Below are 16,848 nucleotides of genomic sequence, written 5' to 3'. Positions count from 1 at the left end.
TTCTATTATCATGGGGGAGGCCTCAATGCATAATGCAAGGAATATTAAGAGGGCTTTGACTAACTATGGAGATGCTACTGGCCAGATCATTAATTGGAACAAAAGTGTGATTTACTTTATCAATGTTAGTGAAGCTAGACAATTAAAGATTAAAAGGATTATTGGGTGTGAGAGTGGTTCTTTGCCAGGCACTTATCTAGGGTTACCTATGGGTTTATCCCATCCTAACAGCTTTTGGAATTCTTTGATTGATAAGATTCATGTCAAACTTGCTGGCTGGAAGGGTTCTCTCCTCAGTCAGGCTGGGAAGGTGATTGTTTGAAATCTATTCTTCAAAGTGCTCCACTTTATGCCTTGAGTGTCTTTAAGATTCCAAGAAAGTTTGCTCTCGCTATTGAGAAAATTCAAAAGACCTTTTTGTAGACTAGTATGGAGCCTAAAAAGAGAATCCCTCTTATTGCTTGGGAGAATGTTTGTATTCCTATGGGAAAAGGTGGGCTTGGGCTGCGAAGGATTTCTACTATGAATGAACTTTTACTGGCTAAACTTCTTTGGAGATGGCATAAGGAAGAGGGGGAATGGAGGAACATTTGGGCGGATAAATACAATTTGGATAACTTTGATTTTCAGCATTTCCTTTTCTCTGATGCTGATCAAGGGGGATCTCAGATATGGAAGAATGCTAAAAAATTTAAACATATATTAAGGAAAGGAGTTAAATGAAAGGTTGGTAATGGATTGAAAGTCCTTTTTTGGGAAGACATTTGGATTTTGGATCACCCCCTTTGTGATGACCCTAGATGGAATGGGTTTATGGTGCAGTGCAAGAATCAGTTTGGTACTTTGGTTAGTGATTACTAGAATAATGATATGTGGGTCAATCTTCTTAGGGTGGACCTGAATCTGGTGGAGCTTGCTAAATGCCTCAATTCTTGTTGTTTGAATCATGAAGAGGATGTTCTGATTTGGAAAGATGGTCCTAGTGGAGAATACTCCATTTCATCTACCTACACTAATTATTTTGAGGATCATGATGTACCTTGCTGGGCTACAGCTTGGGTGAAAGGTACGACTCCTAAAGTTAATATATATTTTTGGATTCTTTTGCAAAACAAAATTTTAACTCTTGACAATCTAAAGAAGAGGGGATTTTTCATTGTCAATTGATGTGTCCTCTACAAAAATGATGGGGAGTCAGTGGACCATATTATGCTCCATTGCTCCTTTACTAAGCAGGTGTGGGATTTTATTTGGAGTTTGATGAACATGGACTGGGTATCCCATGCTTCCATCTAGTTGTTCTTTTATTCTTGGAGAGATCCTTCCAAGAATACTTTAATTATCAAATTGTGGGAACTTATTCTTCCTTATCTTTGTTGGGGTATATGGAAGGAACGCAATGACAGAATCTTTAGAGGGGTGGAATCCAATCCTACTCAAGTTTTCCATAAAATCAAGGTCCTTTTGCATGAAAATATCAAAATTTGTGGTAAGGGACAGCAACCTTTTAATGAATGGGATGCTGGGGTGATGAATAACTGGAATATCAGGAATATGATTTTGAATACTAAAGATCCAAACCCTAGGGAAAGTGCTAGATGGGATTTCCCTCTGACTAATTGGTTCAAAATTAACTTTGATGGGGCCTCGAAAGCCAACCCAAGCACTACTGGTTGTGTAGTGATGATTAGAAATTCTAACGGAGACTTTGTTGGTGGTATGGCAATACCTTTGGGTCATCAAACCAATCATGTTGCTAAAGCCTCTGCTGCACTTTATGGTCTTATTTATGCTAAAGATATGAACTTGACGAACATTTGGATTGAAAGTGATTCCCATAATATTATAAACTTCTTTAAAAAAAATTATCCACCTTCATGGACCATTAGTAATATTATGTCTAAGGCTGGTGATATTATTAACTCCTTTCAAAATTGCATTATGTCCCATAATTATAGGGAAGCTAATGGTTTAGCTGATTGGGCTTCCAATGTGGCGTGTTGTAATGATCAAAAAATCATATGGGATTCATATGACACTTTTCCTATTGATGGTTGCAAGCATGTTAAGCAGGAAAAATAGAAATCCCAACAAAAATCCTTTAATTATGATGTTGTTAGAGAATTATGATTTTAACTCCATTGGAGTGATGTGGGCAATGATTTTTAGAAATGTGGGTAGAACACATGATTTATGGGTTGCCTCTTTCTATCTGTGCTCAGGTAGTGGTATTCGCAGAGTTTTTGGGGGCTTTCAGTGCGTGCAAACTAGTACTTTTGTTGCAGAGATCATGGGAGGTAAGAGGAAACGGGTCGAACCGCCTAGCTGTGTGGATTGGAAGAAGAAAACTGAGGTGTGGGATATCCTTAGGCGGGGCAATTTTATTTGTTACATGGAGAGAATCAAAGGTAACAACCCAGCTATTACGCACTAGATTGTGAAATCTTGGAAGGATGGTTCTGTCATGGTCGGGAACCAGAGGCTGGAGGTTACGAAAGAAATCATTGTGGAGGCTACGGGTTTGGAGTTGGATGGGATCAATTTCTACAGGGAAAGGAAGATCTCGGATAAGGTGATTGATGACTTTTCCAAGATCGAACAGGAAAGAAATCGACTGGTTAAAATAGGTACTTCTTATTTTAACCCAACGTCTGTGTCTCCTCCATGGCGGTTTGTGTTCTATGTTATTATGGAATATCTGAATTTGGACAGAAGATATACAAAACTGTATGGTTACCAATTTGTGTTGGAAAATCATTTTCATCATGACATTAGGGTAAATTTTCCTTCATACCTGTTGCAATCTCTCTCCAATTCTACCCTAGCTATTCAGCATGATCTAACTGGTGAACATGTTTGTCATGAAGGATTAATGGTTTTGATTATGAATGTGCTGAAATCTAAAAAAATCCAAAAACCTAGAAATTTTAAAGGGGAAGATCAAGATACTGAAGGAAGTATTTAGGAAAAGAGCTACGACTCTGAGACATAGGATGAGGTGGAAGGGGGTCTGGTTAGTCCTAAAAGAGGTTTGAGTGGTAGCACTAAAAAGAAAAAATAGAGTGCTGAGAAGGATGATTATGATCGGGAAAGGGAAAGTGATTTTGTTGATGAAATTGTTAGAGAACATGCAAAAAATAGGGGCTATAGCAAAGGGAAGGGCAAAGGTTGTATTGATGAGAGGGTTTCTCCTCTGTCAGATGACGAGCCCCTTGCTAATCGTTTGGAAATAAAAAGAAATTCTTTACGGCAACAGGAAAACAAGAATGTGAAAACAAGGATTGAGGCTTCCAACTTTTCTAATGATGGTGAACAAGGGTCCAAATCTAATGGAGGTGATTGTGTTGGTGGTGGAATCATGCCCACTAAAGGCTTATTTGGTAACCCTGGTTCTATAATGAAGGACATTGACATTCTTAAACATAAAATGGTGCTGTTGAACAAAGAAATGGAGCATCTTAGCAAGATGGCCAGATGGGAAAGAACATTAGGCCAGCATATTGACAAACTCTTGGAGGTCATAGGTAATGTGGAAGAAGTGAAAAATCTGATGCATAAGATCCTTGTGTTGGAAGCAAAGCAGAAGGTGATGGACAAGGACATTAGCAGTATCCAGGGGAAGGTGTCTAAATTTGAAACCAGGCTGGGTAACATGGATAAACAACTTAGACAATTGGGGGATAGCATGACTAGCTTCCTAAAAAAGAATGAGGCAGATAAAAGTCAGGTTTCTCCCCCGGGGGCAGACTCTCAAGGTCCTAACAAGTGTACTCGGGCCAATTCAAAGAAGATGGAGGAAACACCTAAAAAGGACAAGGTGAATGCTGCTACTGAGACTATGCATTCTCTGGTGGACCAGGCTGTGCATCTAATTAATACTCCTTAGCAGGTTAGTTATTGTTCCTTTGCTAGTCTTTTGTTGTCTTTTCCAACAATGTTGTCTGTGACCTCTTTTTGTTTTTTGAGGTCCGTTTCATGTTGTTTGTTTGTTCTCTTTTCATGATACTATCTTAATACTCTAATGATGTAAGGTTTTAGGTCCTTTAAAACCTATTTTTACATAATCAAAACTTGACATACAAATAATTGATAATAATAACTCATGAGCAAATTCAAGGTATATGATCAAGTGCAGTCTTCATCATCATTTTGAGAATATATACAAAATCAAAAACACTTTTAGACACCATGTATATCCAAAAGCCTATTTGGAAATTCCTCCATATTTTCTCCTTATGCAAAAATTGCCTATATTGCATTGTCTAATCTTTGTATTTATAGGATCCTATTGTAACTAACTTTTTAGGTTGGTAACCATTCAAGTTAGAGTGTGGAAGTTGCACTTTTATAGCCAACTCTAACTTGTATAAAATGAAAGTCAAAAACCTAAATTTTACAATGTTAGAGATTAAACACTAACTTGAATTAAAATAAGTGATATAGATCACTTTTACAAAAATGATAATTTAGAACTCACTACATCAACTAATTTGCTTGACATTGGTTCTACTAAGGCACATTTTTATCCATTTCTTCTTCTTCTTTGAAATTGAAACCTTTGATAATATTCATGAGAATGAACATTTTGTATCTTTGTTTAGTTTATGTCCTTCTATACAGTGTTTTGGTCTTAAACAAACAAGTTCATAGTGAATATGTGATTGGCCTTGGGTAGAGAATGGCCATCCAAGAAGAACCTTAGTAGGTGCACTCCATAGAAGATGATCCAATAATTGAGGATAGTTCTAGAATTGATAGTATATCATTCTAAACCATGGATATCCTCAATAGGGCTACAGATCCCAATCTTGGGATGTCTTTAAGGTTGGGGTTAAGATAGAGGGTAGTATATTATAGTTAGACTTGTAATTGTTTAATCCTTCATTTATTTTGCAGATATTACTTATCCCAAGCTAACCAAAATAGTGGAGACATTTCAATCACATGGGTTAGAAGAACAATCATATTTCACCATTACATAAAGCAATTAGTGACTTGACATATGGAAACTTGATAGTAAAAACTCATGAACATATTCAAGACATGTGACCAAATGCCTTCTTTATAGTCTTTTTATTAGTATAAATAATAAAAAACACTTTTATATATAGTGTAAATCCAAATGCCTATTTGGAAATTCCTCCATATTTTCCCCTTCTACAAAAAATTCCCCCCTATTACATTGCCTAAGCTTTGTATTTATAGGCTCCTATTGTAACTAACTTTTTGGGTTGGTAACCACCCAAGTTGGAGTGTGGAAGTTATGCTTTTACAAACAATTCTAACTTTTATAAATTTAGGACTTATACCTAAAGGGGCTGCAATTTACATTGATAGTAACATATAGTTAAATAATGTATTGGATATAAAAAATTAAAGAATAGTCTTAAAAATTTACAAAGTAATGCACATTTTAATCCAACTTTAACAATAACCTTAACGCTTATACTAATTATTCCTAACCCTCATACTTCTAAATCATAATTTTAATTATATTTTAAATGCTAGCCCTTACTCCCATTCTACTATAATCCTAACTCCTGTTAGCATGGATGTTGATGGTGTTCCTTTTGGGGAGCATCCTAAGCATTTCTACAACACTTAGGGAGATTGTTAGCATGATTGACATGTTGCATTCATGATTGTGTTTGTCATTCATGTCAACATAGCATTATTTCTATGAAGATTGGCAGAGTTGAATGCACAAAGTTGGGTTGTAATTCCATGGAAGTCAATTTCGCAGAATGAGACCTCTTCAGAAATGAGTACCTAATTTTAACAAATTAGGCACTTGTTATGGTTCGGGTACTCAGTTTGTGTACCTAATTTTTGAATACAAATCAGGTACCTGAAGTGTAATTTTAATAAACGAATTAGGTACCCAATTTCTAAAAACTATAAAACCCACTTTTTTGGGTGTTTTCATTCATTTTCATTAGTGTCGTAAATGGGAGCCTGATTTAAGCTTCAAAACAGGAGCCAATTTTTGGATTTCTACTAATCCCTAACTGTTATTTTTCAATGTACCAAGTATTTTACTTTGTTTTCTAGTATTTTATTTCATTCTTTTAAGATTTACGCTTTATAAATTTTTCGTCAATATATTGCTTTTTCATGTTTAATAGTTTTTAATATGTAAAATTATAAATTTCCATTATTAATAGTTTTATATTTAGATTATTGCATTTGTTCATTTAAATAGTTTTGTATCTATTCATTTTAATTTTTGTTTTCTAGATGTTCATTTATAATTTATTATTTTAGATGTTTCGATGTATTTAATAAAAGTTTTAGTGATGAATGATTAGGTAGATGTAAATTAGATTTTTTAAACATGTAATTACATTGACGTTTTAGAATTATTTTAACTAAATAGTAATTAATTGTAAATTATTTTGTAAACCATATAACAAAAAAAGTAAAACTAACTATATTCCTAAGTCTAACCTCAACCTAGCCATAATTGTACAATAATTTAATCTAAACCCTAAACATAAAACTAAGTATTTAATGTGCTCCCTTACCGTAAAACCATAATTTTAACTCTAAACACTAGATTCATGTAACTCTAATCGTAAGCCCAACTCTTTAATCCTTACATTAACTAAAACTATAATCCTAAACAATCATGTTACCAAATCCTTGACACAAGCTTAGCCCTAATTATGACATAAACGTAGACTCTCTTAAATTATATTTGTGATTTTTAATAAGTAATGTTTCCCTTCCAAATTAAATGTAATTTTAAATCCCCTACTCCAAATTATGTGTCATCATATCCATTCGTCATTTCATTATTTAGTTAAATATTTTCAATAATTTAAAGACCATATCTTTTTTTATAAAACTACACACTAACCCTAAACATAGTATTAACCTTGATGTAAAATCTCACTCTCACCATAATTCTAAGCCTAAACCTAACACTAATTAAAATTTTAATCATTATATAATTAAAAATGAGAAACCTAACCGTAATCATTATTTTGAAACCCTAATATAAGTATCCTAACCTATTTCTTAAATGATAAACTCAATCCTAGATGTTAAATCCTAATTCTAATTGTAACTTCAAATCTTAAACCTAACACTTGATCCCTAGCTAGGTAACCATAATAGTAACCATAATGGAAAGTAATCTTAATCCTAACCATAATTAAAAATCACAATCCTTAAAGCTAGCATGTGATCCTAAAATATAAACCCTTATTCTAATCCAAATTTTAAACACTAATTCTAAGTGCTAAACTATAATCTTGAATTATCATCTCTAAATCCTAAATCTAAACCTAAACCATAATTCTAAATTCTAATGCCTAATCTTAAATAATTTAAGCCTTGAAATAGTAGTTGTAATCCTAAACCTTATATTTTGTGCCCCAATCATAATGTTAATTACTCTACCCTAATTCTAAATGGATAACCCTAAATCCTAACCCAAACCACAATCTTATTTATGTTAAATTCTAATTGTTTTAATATTGAACCTTAATAATAAATGCTAAAGCATAATCCTAAATATTTAAATATAAATGTTAAACACTCATATCAAATTTCCTGGAAAATGCATACCATAATCCTAATCATATTTGTATTTTAATGGTGTAAACCCATACCAATAGTGGTATGTTGTGATAGTTAAGTTGTTGAGTTGTTATCCTTGCCATCAAGTTTCAAATCTAATGGGGATGAGGTCCCCCATTTGTGACCTCACTGGTTCATAGCTCCAGGTCAAAGCGTTTACCCCTCTTTAAAAAAAAAAATAGTGTAAACCCATACCATAATCTTTATCCTAGCCCTAATTTTAAATGTCAAACCATGATTATAAATGGTAGACCCTAATTGCTCAATAATTACCCTAAATGCTAAAATCTAAATTACTAAACATGAAATTATCCCAATCTTAACCATAATTTAAAATCATAATCTTTAAAGCTAGCATGTGATCCTAAAATGTAAATCCTAATTCTAATCCTAATTTTTAAACACTTATTCTAAGTGCTAAACTATAATCTTAAATTATCATCCATAAATCCTAAATGTAAACCTAAGCCATAATTCTAAATTCTAATGTCTAATCTTAAATGATAAACCTTGAAATAGTAGCCTTAATCCTAAATCTTATATTTTGTGCCCCAATCATAATGTTAATTACTCTGCCCTAATTCTAAATGGATAACCCTAAATCCTAACCCAAACCACAATCTTATTTATGTTAAATCCTAATTGTTTTAATATTAAACCTTAATTGTAATCCTAAATATTTAAATATAAATGTTAAACACTCATATTAAATTTCCTAGAAAATACATACCATAATCCTAATCATATTTCTAATTTAATGATGTAAACCCATACCATAATCTTTACCCTAGCCCTAATTCTAAATGCCAAACCATGATTATAAATGGTAGACCCTAATTGCTCAATAATTTCCCTAAATGTTAGAATCTAAAATACTAAACACTAAATTATCCCAATCTTAACCATAATTAAAAATCATAATCCTAAAGCTAGCATGTGATCCTAGAATGTAAACCCTAATTTTTAAACACTCATTCTAAGTGCTAAACTATAATCTTAGATTATCATCCATAAATCCTAAATCTTAACCTAGACCATAATTCTAAATTCTAATGCCTAATCTTAAATGATAAGCCTTGGAATAGTAGTCATAATCCTAAATCTTATATTTTGTACCCCAATCATAATGCTAATTACTATACCCTAATTCTAAATTGATAACCCTAAATCCTAACCCAAACCACAATCTTATTTATGTTAAATCTTAATTGTTTTAATATTGAACCTTAATCATAAATGCTAAGGCATAATCTTAAACATAAATATAATTTATTTTTAGAATTCACATTTAAGTTGATTTATTAATACTTTTTTGAAGTATTATTTTATGATTAGGCTTAAATTTGGTATAATATTCAATTAGCCTTAACATTAAAGTTTACTTAAGTGTTTAACTTTATTTATATTATTGATATGGTTTTAAAGATGTACATTTATATAATTAATATTTTAGATTTATTTTATTAAATAGTAATTTTGTGATTTTGTATGTTGTTTAAGCATATATACAGATTATATTTGATGGACCCCACCCCATCCCCTCCCCCTCCCACACCTCCACCCCTGCCCCTACCCCTCCATCTCCACCTCCACCTCCACCCCCACCACAACCACCTAGTCCTCCTCCAACACCTACTGCAGAGGATATAAGGGAGAGCATGAGGCGCAACCTTCGTGACCTCATGCGTGATATTTAGAGCATTAGGCATGAGGCTCACCCCATCCCCCCCTAACCTACTTTGCCTTGCAGATAGTATGTAATGCATTGTACACTCTATCAAGCATTTGGATAGTGACATTGATATCTTTAGATTATGGAGGCAAAACAGGCACACCTTATATTTTGATGGCCTATCCTATAGAGAGGTCCATTAGCTCAAATTAAATAAAGGACATTTTAAAAGATATTTTATAAACCCTAAGATGGGTCTTCAAGTTAGCGATAAGAAGCCTCACATTTCTATTAGATGGTGCACACATCTGCGTATATCAATGCACTTTTGGGAGCAGTGGTGGATGATATTTGACCATTCACCACACACAAATCATGAGGTGCCTAGCTACTTTCTTAAGAAACTATGGGCTAAGTTTGAATTGAGCTTGAAATCAAATTATTTTGATATTAGATCATTTCAGGGGGTTGGTGGTGTTGAGATTATGGGTGTTGCACACATTGCATAATATTGTTATACTATATTATTTTATTTTATTATGTAATGTTGCATCTAGATGGACGTGCAACATGGAAAGATTACCATGGGATATTATTGATAAGTTGTATTGTAACATTGTGATAATATTTCATGTAATTATTTAATATTAGGGGAAAGAATTAAATTTTCAATATTAAATGTGGAGTCAATGGGTTAGGTAGCACATGGTTTATGTAAGACCACTTAGTGGTTTTTTGGGACTTGCTACTATATAAGTAGCCACAAGGGTAGTTGTTGGTGTGTGAAAAGGAGGAAAAAAAGGCAAAAAGGCAAGAGTTGAGTAGGACAAGGCTTGACAGGTTAGCCAAGGGAGCATTTGTGAAGGTTGGAAGCATGGCATGGTATATGTGGATTGATGGTTGTTCTCATGGATTTTTAGTTGTGGCTATGGCTTTGAAGGCTTTTGTGGTTGTATTGCAATGGTATTTTTACTAAATAATACATGGTGATGGATGCTTTTGGAGGCTGGGTTTTCCCCTCAACGAGGGTTTCCCAGGGTATATCTTGTGTCACAATTTTTATGGGTATGTTGTTTATTCTCTTGTATGTGGATTTCAATTGCATATTTATTTCAAATCTATCATGGATTATGTGGAAATGGTTATATTCTTTGTTGCAAGTTTCCTTACAAGTAGTATCAGAGCTATGGTTTTATTGTTGTAACCCTAGATTGAATCCATGGAAATGCATGAGAGGATAAAAGAAAGGGCAAGATATATGAGTTGTTTACTATAGATATAAGGATTTTGGATTTTCTATTATGATGGGATGTTGGTAGTTTTGGGCATGTGAAATTATTGGACAAAAGAATTTTTTTGAATGTTTCATTTAAATAAGGGTTTTAAGGGGAGCTTGTAAAAATGACCCCTTGGATAAAAACATACCTCACCATTGGATCTGGGTTGATGTTTCCATAAATTTTGATATATAATATGCCCTAGTTTGGCCATGTTTAGAGGAAATGAAAGAGTTTTCTAGTTTTAGCCCGTGATGGCCATCAAATTTAATCTCGTCAGAATTTTTGTCACAAAAAAAATCATAGTGAAAATGATAAAATACTATCTTGATAAAATGACCATAACTTTCTCTCAAGATATCATATTTCAGACTTCTTATAAGTGTTGGAAATCTAATTTAGAGCACTACAAGTTGGTATAGTTTTGATTTTGTGATTTTGACATTTTGTTAGATTTTAAGAGTCTAAAAGTTAGATGTTATTTATTTTTAGCATAAATTAGGGCATAACTTGGGCATACAGAGTCAGATTTTGGACTTCAAGTAGTTAATGAAAAGCTCTTGGAGAGTTCTACACATTGCTTTAGATTTGGTGTAGGTTTGACATGGTTTATTTGGTGATATATTAATTTGAACAATTTATGGTATATATTGACTATGGTAGCATTGTGAGTTTACAACATTGTATATTTTGAAGATTTGGTTTTGATGTCACTATATACTCGATTCATATTTCAGATTGGTCTCATGATGATATAGTTATCAATGTTTGATTTGGATATGTATGATGACTTGTTGGGTCTACAAGTTGTGTAGTGTTGTAAGCGGTCTATACTTATAGGTTGCATTTATGGTTTGGATAAGGGTTCTCTTTGCCCATTGATCTTTCATTATTGATACATATTTAGATTAGTGGCTTGGATTTGAGTTGTCTATGCCATAAGTTACACGATTTTTTGATTTTTCTTCATGTAGAAGGGATGAGATGTTGTTACCAGGTACAGTCATGGTAGAGGATTGTGGTTGACTATTTTATGCTAACAGTTTAGACATATTAAGAGTTAGTTGCTCAATTCATGGATTTAATCATGGTGCCATAGATTTTGGCATGACATGATTGGATAGACAAGTACATCCTTGATGTTCATTGGTTTGGATTCTTGATTTGGTTATGGTGGTATATCTTCTTGGTTGAGGATCTTGATCTTTTGGTTTCTTTTGAGGAGCTCATGATGTGCACTTTGAGTTCTTTGATGGTTTGATGCCTTGTTGATTCTCATGGTTAAAGGATGGATTTTTCATCATGATGTCATGGATAGCTTGTTTAGTGGGAGCTTGTGATAGTGATGAGGTGATAGTGTAGGGTTATTTCTTAGTTAGATTTGTATCTTCTTGGTTTGGAGATCTTGGTTTCACTTGGTACTAACACTTTAGTTGTGTGAATGTAGACTTGGAGGATCTTCATGTGGGAGATGGATTTTTTGATGCCATTGATGACTCAATACCATGGTTGAGTGAGAGTTATTGGCATTGATATATTTAGAGTGTTTGCAGATGTTGGAGGTTTGTCTTAGATCCTATTGCTGCAGAAGCGTCTTTGACATTTGCATGGTACACTTGGTTATCTTCACGGTGTGTGAAGATGGTTAGATATTAAGTACTCATGGGGTTCTTGGTTATCTTCATGGTGTGTGGAGATGGTTCTTCATAGTATGTGGAGATGGTTTTCTTCATGGTGTGTGGAGATGGTTGCATCTTGAGGACTTATGGGTTCTTGGTAAAGGTGTGGTTTATGCTTTCATTTGGCGTGTTATCCTTAGTGTGAGGATGGTTTCATTATTATGTCATGATATACTCTTGATACATGTTTAGAGTTTTGACATGTTATAGAATGTTCATATGGAGCATGTTGTCTCTTTTGAGATGGTAAGATCATGTTGTCATGTTTATGTTCCTGAGGCCTTCTTAGTATTGAGTACATTGATCATAAGTTGGATACTTCATGATATTGCTACATTTCATTTGGAGTTGGCATGGATTGATTGGTTATCGGTGCTCATGGATACTTAAAGATGGTGGTGATGCTGATTTCCCTTGGATTAGAGAAGTATTTGTTGGGATAGTTGATGGTTTCAACAGAAAGTTTGAGTGGCATTCACCTGATATGGACTTGAGAGGAGATTGTTCTTAGATGAGTCTTGGTTGGAGAATTGGATATCTTGATGAGCATTCTCATGCCCCACTCTCGATCTACTCGATGGTTTGCTACTTGAGAGGTATAGCCCATAATTTCTTCTCAAGTGCACTATGTTTATGTTTGTCTTTCATGGATATAGATCTTGAGCTATGGTACAAGAGTTAGCTTTGGAGGGTTCATTTGAGAGATGGTTTAGCTTTGGTTATCTCCATTTGCATATGTTGCTATGTTGGTTAAGTTTGGGAGATGGTTTTATATTGGCCATATTCCTTGTATTAGGAATGGTTTATGAGTTTGATCTTCTTGTGAGAGGTTTGCATCTGTAATTAGTCATATGATATGGTTTGGGTGTTGTTGTGGCTACTTGGTTGGGGTTTTATGGAGGAGATCATACTTGTACAGTTTGCATCTAGAGGTGTGTATATAAGGACATGATACAGGTTATGATTTGCATGGTTTCTCTTTGGTCTTGGTTATCTTCTTGGATGTTTAATTTTTATTCTTAGATTGGATTTGAGATTGGTTAGGGGTTGTGATCACTAGTTTTTCTCATGTATGTCATGTGAGATATGACATGGTTATTCCTTTATCTCTTTCCTATATTGGTTGTGGAGAACTTGGGAGAGTGTTGTAGACTTGTTATGAGAGTTGTTCTTGTAGATTATTGGTTTATGTATTGTGGATGTTCTTGAGACTACATGGATTCACTTCTTTGAGATGTTATGAGTGGATTGGTTATAGATTTGACATTATCCTTTGTAGTGGGAGCTTCTCAGTATATATGTGGTAGATATTTCTCTTGAGGCTTGCAATTTTAAGTTACAGATTGGATATGTTGATGATGTGAGATTCACTTGGTATATCTTTGGAGGTATGGATAGTTGGATGGGTTTGACACTTGTTGTGGGTGTTATTTCAGCTATGGATATTTTGACAACTACATATACATGTGATTACCTTTGGATTAAGTTTTTGTGCTTGGTATTTCAGTTAGTATAGAATTTTATGATCTTCTAATGCAACAGGTTGGGTGGATTTCTCTTTGAATGACTTCTATGTATGTCCAGTGGGAGTGGCATAATAGGAGGTGAGATCATTCACATTTGAGATGTTGGATACTTTGATTTTTTTGTGGGTACCATGATGGAGCACATGGTCTACTTTGGTCCATGATGGTGGATGTGCTAGGAGGGACTGTTTCTGTGTTAATTTGTGTGGCTACAGATTGACCCTATGCAATGTATACAATAAGTGGGAGATTGATGAGATTATGGGTGTTGCACACATTGCATAATATTGTTATATTTTATTATTTTATTTTATTGTGTGATGTTGCATCTAGATGGATGTGCAACATGAAAAGATTCCCATGAGATATACTTGATAAGTTTTATTGTAACATTGTGATAATATTTCATGTAATTATTTAATATTGGAGGAAAGAATTAAATTTCCAATATTAAATGTGGGGTTAGTGGGTTAGGTAGCACATGGTTTATGTAATAGGTCACTTAGTAGTTTTGTGGGACTTGCTACTATATAAATAGCCATGAGGGTAGTTGTTGGTGTGTGAAAAGGAGAAGAAAAAGATAAAAAGGCAAGAGTCGAGTAGGACAAGGCTTGACAGGTTAGCCAAGGGAGCATTTGTGAAGGTTGGAAGCATGGCATGAGATGTGTGGATTCATGCTTGTTCACGTGAATTGCTTAGTTGTGGCTATGGAATTGAAGACTTGTATGGTTGTATTGCAATGGTATTTTTGTTGAATAATATATGGTGATGGATGTTTTTGGAGGCTAGGTTTTTCTCTCAACGAGGGTTTCCCAGGGTATATCTTGTGTTACAATTTTTATGGGTATGTTGTCTATTCTCTTGCATGTGGATTTCAATTGCAAATTTATTTCAAATGTATTATGGATTATGTGGAAATAATTATATTCTTTTTTGCAAGTTTCCTTACAGGTGGAGGGATGCCTCAGGAAAGGCCAAGGGAAAAGCTAAGCGATCATATGAGGAATCACATATGTCCTCAACCTCTTGTACCTTTTCTTGCACTAGTTGTCCCTGTGCCTCACCATCATCGAGAATTTTTGTTTGCTCATACTTCATTGAGTGCCCTTTAGAGCAATTTAGTAGAGCAGTGGACATAGGTGACAGATATTCATCCACTTGGACACATTTGTACCAGTTGTGGAGGTATATGCAGAGTCCCCCAAAGTGATATCTATGTAGCACATGATGACCATGATGCTAAGGGCACTGATTTTGATGATGGTGCATATGCTGCTCATAGTGATGGTAGTGATGATATTGATGTGTCATCATTTGTTGACCTTTTGCATGGAGACAGAGACTGTCAGGAGTATTAGGTAAAAATTTAATTTAAATTTATTAAGTACATTATTATTTAATTTCTACATATATGCGTAATTTTACTAACCATATTAATGTATGTTAATTTTCAAATAATAGAGGATGGATGATATTATTCCTCCTTTGAGGCAATATAGTCTTTTTTTGAGACCTACAGACGTTGGCATCCCTCATACGGTATGCACTTTGAATTACACTATAAATAATGCACATTCTAACTCAAATTTAATAACATGTGCTCACATGTTCTTTTTATCTGATTTTGTAGGGATTGTCATCTGTTACACAGTTCAATGTTTGTACAAGTCCTGATCTATCAACCACTGAGGCACAACCTCAAATACCTATGGTATAAACTTTTGAAGACAAATAATTTGTACAATTTTTATGTACACATTGTTATTAACTTATCTTCAACTTTGATTCATATATAATTTTATGTATTTTGGTTTCATACTTATCCATATAGGCCTCAGTATAGTTTATTTTTGACTCCATCTTTTGACCATATTAGACATGGTGATGATCATCATGGTAGCATATCTTTAGACACATTTGTGACACTTTCTACTAATTTTATATATATATATATATATATATATATATATATATATATATATATATATATATATATATATATATATATATATATATATATATATATATATATATATATATATATATATATATATATATATGTATATGTATGTATGTATGTTTTAATTTCAAAAAAATGTAGTGTAAATTATGTACTTTGTAATTCATGTTTATATAATTTTAACTCAAGGTTTATGTATCCATAATTTTAGGACCATGTTGCCTTGAGTGTTCCTGAGACTACAAGACTAAGCTAGATGGAGGTACAAACATCATCCTTTGAGGTCAATATTGTGATTTATTTACATACATAGTTCATTATGATCTTTATCAAATTTTAAAATTTATATATTGTAAATTACAGGACCTCACCATTGCCACATTTGGTAGCTTTTATAGTGCACCGCCTCTTGTTACAGAGGGACACCCATCTCATGTGGTATTATTTTTATTATGTACTAAATATTTAATTTATTTGCAAGCTAGATTTTGAAACCCATTTCAATTAAGTGTGTGCATATTGTCTTCTCAGGATGTGACACACAATGCTCCATAGGGTGTCCCACATGATGAGACACCTCATGTTACATAGGATGATCCATTTGAGGCCTCTTTGCATGGAGTAAAGAGGACTGTAGATCAGATAGATTAGGTCTTTTGGCACCTTTAGATTGTGTTTTTATGACACATATTATTTATTCTAATACACTTTGTATTAGGACATTTAACTATATTATATGTATTTTTTGACTTCATAGATCATGTTATGACATGTTAGACCTTGTAGTATATTTTTATGACTTCTTATCATGCTAGTGTATGCAATATAGATTATTATGTTATCATGTTGTAAGTATGAACCATTTTCTTTATTGTGACATATTTTATTCATGTTATGACACATTTTGTAAGTATATGGTACATGAACAATAATTTTAATTATTTATATAGGAACATTAATTTAAACATGTTTGAATGTAAAAGTAATGGAAAAAAACAGGTCATTACTTGAATTGACAATTATTTTTTAATATCAAGTGCACACCTTTAACTTTCAAATAGAAGTGAACTCAAAATATAAAATTAGTTCAACACATTTCTTAAAATGAGGTCTAGCAAAATAAAATTGTAAAACAAAAAAATGTGTTAAT

This window comes from Cupressus sempervirens, chromosome 10, assembly GCF_028749045.1.
Source record: "Cupressus sempervirens isolate cs-2001-9-10 chromosome 10, ASM2874904v1, whole genome shotgun sequence".
In the NCBI taxonomy this organism is placed as follows: domain Eukaryota; kingdom Viridiplantae; phylum Streptophyta; class Pinopsida; order Cupressales; family Cupressaceae; genus Cupressus; species Cupressus sempervirens.
The sequence above is the reverse complement of the archived record's forward strand: the minus strand, read 5'-3'. Positions refer to the sequence as shown.